Source organism: Leguminivora glycinivorella, chromosome 5 (genome assembly GCF_023078275.1).
Source record: "Leguminivora glycinivorella isolate SPB_JAAS2020 chromosome 5, LegGlyc_1.1, whole genome shotgun sequence".
NCBI lineage: Eukaryota > Metazoa > Arthropoda > Insecta > Lepidoptera > Tortricidae > Leguminivora > Leguminivora glycinivorella.
This window is the reverse complement of record NC_062975.1, coordinates 8,184,536-8,189,657: the sequence shown is the minus strand read 5'-3', so window position 1 is coordinate 8,189,657 and position 5,122 is coordinate 8,184,536. Positions and strand designations below refer to the sequence as shown.

At 32.8% G+C, this 5,122-nt stretch overlaps 1 long non-coding RNA gene across 1 annotated transcript; it reads left to right on the top strand.

The window, feature by feature from the left end:
* Positions 1-1,866: 1,866 nt before the first annotated feature.
* LOC125226683 lies at positions 1,867-4,740 on the top strand. Its single transcript, XR_007177108.1, has 4 exons — positions 1,867-2,216; positions 2,405-2,524; positions 3,086-3,227; positions 3,956-4,740. It is a non-coding gene; the product is annotated as an uncharacterized LOC125226683 (long non-coding RNA).
* Positions 4,741-5,122: the final 382 nt, after the last annotated feature.

The following is a 5,122-nucleotide window of genomic DNA, read 5'->3' as shown; positions in this document are numbered from 1 at the left end:
CCTGGTTCCAGATAAGTAGGTATTTCAACTTTTTCCTATCTATTTTCTTCTCAGTCGATGTCATAACTCAGGAAAACATGAAGTCTCTTCTTGAAGACATGCTGCAAACTTGACCACAATTAAGACAACCGCAGAAGATCCAGTCATTTACTCCTGAACACAGCAAGCAACTTCAAACCAATCAATATTTTCTTCATCTCCAAAGTTGACTAGTCCTTATTTATCCAATCAATGGCAAGTTTTTGAGCAATACCTACTTCCAGTTTTCCAAAAATATATCTCACTTGAATTGTAACTAATGAAATACCACATTAGTAACATTAATCACTTACTAATCTTCTATGAAAAACACCTTCCTTCAATTTTAAAATGATTTACAAGAAAAAAAGACATTAATTTTTTTTTTTAAATAATAAACAAAGAAAAGTCGTAAATATAAAAACAAAATAAAACGGGATTTCAAAATAAAATTACAAAAAGTGAAGCAAAAGTAAGATTCGAACACCCACCCTTGCATGAACCGTCCCATACATTAGTCCACCCCTATACTACCTGAGCTACGAACGAATTAAGAAACCGGTTGAATTTAGCAATCAAATAACTAACGGACGAAGATATTTTATAAATTCCCAATTATTTTATGTAAAGTTTAAGTTTACTTGAAACATTTTGTTTTACTTAATTCACGAACTTGAAATTATATGTAATGAATACTCTATTAAAACTTTTCTAAGATACAAAACACATTTGAAATCTAAAATAATCAATATTGTTGAAATTTGAAATGTTTTCAGCGCACTATTTCCGTAAAATTTTACGTAATAAGAAAGAATAATATGTAATAAAATGTCATATACAATCAGATTGCAAAAATCATACACAATCAATCACTGTTTCGACTAAATACTAGGTAATATTTGTTTGTATTTGTACTCACTTGCTTTGTTCACTTTTCTTGCAGAATTTTAAACACTGAACACCACCATTCACCATTACACTTCACTGATGCTAAATAATAATTATTTTAAACACTTCCTTTTCACACACAATCTGCATTTTTCTTTTTGAACAATTGTAATCACAATTTTTGATTGTAAGAGTACGTCGTCACTTTACACACACTTTTGCCTCTCGCGACAGGGAAATAACGCTACCAACCATTTGTACAGATAAAATAAACACATATTCACTGAATTTGAACTAAATTACATTACTTTCTTTCACAAAACCGTAATTTATCCAAACTAACCTCAAATTAGCCGGCTTTTGTTTGTTTTGAAAACGTCAAACTACACGAACTTATCGACATTTTTCGTGACTACTAACGACATTTATATTTTACGATCAAAAAAGTCGAAGTAAAGAATCCTTGTTGCACGCCATCTATGTCAGAAACTCGTAGTTAAAAGGTAGTTTCGATTGCGGAAGTTAAAGATTTCAATCGAAAAAGGTAAAATAAGCAAATACTTCTCGAAATTAGGTACTTCTCGTTACGGTATGTCGATTTTAATAAGATTATGACAAAATATGATTTCTAATTTCTACAATGAATAAATATTTCATTTTTCGCCCGATTAATGGGACACAATTTGACTTGTGGCAATATCAGATCGGTACTAACTTCCGTTGACTTCAATGTGTCTTAATATTATTTTCTTGGAACGACAATGCTTTTGTTTTTCTTTAAACTCATCATTAATCGCGTGATCTTCAATTAGAATTACTTAAATAACCGCGTCATTTTTAAATCTGCTTAAACAAATGACAAATCGAAACAGCGCAGACGCCGATCATCCGCCATTCACACATCGTATACGCCATCTTGTTTTGCAAGAAAATACAAGATGAAATAAAAAAATGCAAGGAAATCATTGCCCTAGACACTCGTTGCTCTCAAATGATGCTGACGACAAAGTGATTCTGTTTTATCAAACTGAAAATCCGAATTATAATGTAAATTGTGATCTTCGAAATTGAGGTTATGAAATTGACATAACTCTATTTATAAACAATATGAACGACCGCGTTGGAGGATATGAATGCATTGGAACCTTGACATGTGTTTTACTGTGTTTCTCATCACGATAATAGAAAATCTAGTGCTCAAATTCACAATCTAATGAACATACAGCCATACAAAAGATGTCTTAAAGAGGTATGCCTCCACTGACAAAGTGAATTAAGTTGCCTACTCGAAAAGCAACTTTGCAAGGAAGGTAAGATCCCAGACCTACTTGAAACTTATAGTAATAGACTGTTATTTACACTATTTTCACCTAAGACCGATTATCAATAAAACCTGTCACTTAAACTTACTCTTTATGCTTCTAAAATAATGGATACTAAGTGAACCTACTTTGTTCAGTTTCAATGAATGATATTTACAAGTTTGTTTGGTTTTCAGCAAGTTTACTACCCACTGAAATGTTCCCTTGGTACTTGATGGGATTATGGAATGAAACTGGCAATATTACAATGTGATAAAGATATTCCTGATGGCGATGAGTGATGACTAACTTTCAAAGTAAGTACCTACTTTTATACTGCTAAACTTGTGCCTAGACCTGACCTTAATATATCACAAATCCTTATTTTAACTGTATATATCTATGTATGTTTTACTCTTGTTTGCCACTCAAGACAGACGGATATCTTCCTAAGAGTAATAATTCCAGCATTAAATATAGTATTCTAATCCTGTCAGCTAACACTATTCTACTCTAAACTAGTTAAACTAAATCTAGATAACTTATTTATGACCTAATTAAACACACAGGTATATTTTAGAAATCAAAGTTACTCAGACAGACTCGGTGAAAAGTTTGGTACATATGGCTTACTCGTATTCCATGAAATTTAATACTTCCTGTGTATTTCTATAAATGTATAGTTGAAATAGTGTTGAAAATGGTGCTAAGATATTCCTTTGAGTGGATACCCAAAACCCAAGTCAAGATGTCACATTGACTGATCATCAATAGTTCCTCGGAAACTTCATACTAAAAAATTGAAATTCTTAAAAATCTTATAACTATCTAGCCTATTCTTTCTATAATCTAATATCCTACTCTGTTTTGCTTTACAGACTACAAGATGAACCCCTTCCACTTCTAGAATGTGAAGAATGCTGCCATATTACCGGCCCATATGATCATCATGACAACTGTCTACCGTTGTCTACCCCGATACAAGGAAAATTACAAATATGTTGCTAAGCTTAATATTAGGTACTTAAATACTTCCTTAGACTAAAACTACTCTTACTTTAGCTTATTCTAGCTGTAGATAAGTACATGTATAGCCTACTGTTAGAGAAATGACATAAAAATTGTTTGAAAAAGCCCTAAGTCGTAGTATGGCTTACTGTACATGTGTGTATGTACACATCCTATCTTTCTTGTTTGAGCAAAGGTAGAAATGAAGTATTATTGTGAATACTACTTAATAACTGGAACAGGACAAGTTGAAATTATGGAATATTGTCACTTCCTCATTAAATTTCCAAAATAATCTGTCGAATGATTATGGAGATGTTCACCCCCATTCAATTGTTTCCTAACTATGATAGATATGACATTAAGTATTTAAATATGAAAAATAATGCCACTAGGACAATACAGCTGTTAATAAGGTAGACTCTCACCCCCATATCTTTAGACCACTAGACATATCTTGTTTACCGCTGATCTACTTGTAGCCATTTCCTACTTTGGCAAATTGTACTAATGTTTTGAAATGCCTCACCCCCTGCTATTTAAAATAAGGAACTCATGTATGTACATGACTCATTTTTAGGTATATGGCATCCTACAGATATTGCTAACCTATAGTTGTACTATTGTAAATATTCTGTGCCTATAGCTACTTATATCTATGCCTACTTAGATAAAACCACTTATATTGAAATGTAAAAGGTACCTACAACCAACTAATGCATATTTATCTCTATTTTCAGATGACTAGAAGCAGTTAGAAGAATAAAGAACGGTTCCTGAGTTTTACAATGACCGACTAACTTTTGATGACCGATGAAGAAGACTATGCCAGCAAAAGACAGACAACAGATGTACTTCGAATAGCAATATGACCAAAGCACTACCTTACATTATTAAGACTAGAATATTGAATATATAATAAAAGTTTAAGTTGTAAAATAATAATGCGGATTTCATATATAATTATGTTTATTTTTAATTAAAGGTATGCAAGTGTTTGCTTTTCACTCAACCCTCAACTGCATGAATTAGATGATATTTGTCAGAGTTTGCACTTCAAGGCATGTCAATATTTTGTGATTGACTATCTGACAAGTATTTAATAAAGAATTTGAGTCCAATAGTCAAAGTCACTCGCACTCCGCTTCACGATCAACAAAATGTGAGTGTCCTCAGAAAAGCGTCCCACCTAACGACAACGTGAGACGCCCCACCAAACACACTCACAATTATAACTAAAAAAGCTACTGTTTAGTATTGTAATGTATATGAAATATACCTCATGTAATTAAAAGAAAACCCTATGGTAATACCTCACATCCTGGTTACGGCCTATCCAAAATTGTACCGAACTTCTGCACCCACTCGCTTATTTACTTACTTACTTGACTAAACATTCTTACAACTAACCATCCTTTAAAAATACCCCGTAGATTTGGCCTTGTGATCGTCTAATGGTAGTAGAAGGACCCCTCGATATGAACCATAGCAACCCAAACTCTTTAATGCGAAGTAGATACGACTATTGGACTCGTATGATTAATTATAACTTAACCCACTAATTAAAACTCAGCATAATTTTGTGAAAGATACGTTAACTTGGACGAATAGGCAAAAGACGTGGAGATTATGTTAACGCTAAATAACGCCTGTGAAAGATGTGCGAGCAAAGTAACATACGAACTTGAACAGGAAAAAACCTATAGGCGCCAGACATTTTATTCATAATTTTGGTTTATAAATGGTAAATAATATAAAAAATATTTTAGTAATCATCCACTACGCCCTATTAGTAGTTTCAATTGGGCTCGAAGCTTGCGTTGTGGTTTGAAACTCCTCATCTCAACCAAACTGCTCTGTTGAGAATCCTATGCCAAACCAGAAGGGCTATCTATCTATGAACTAAC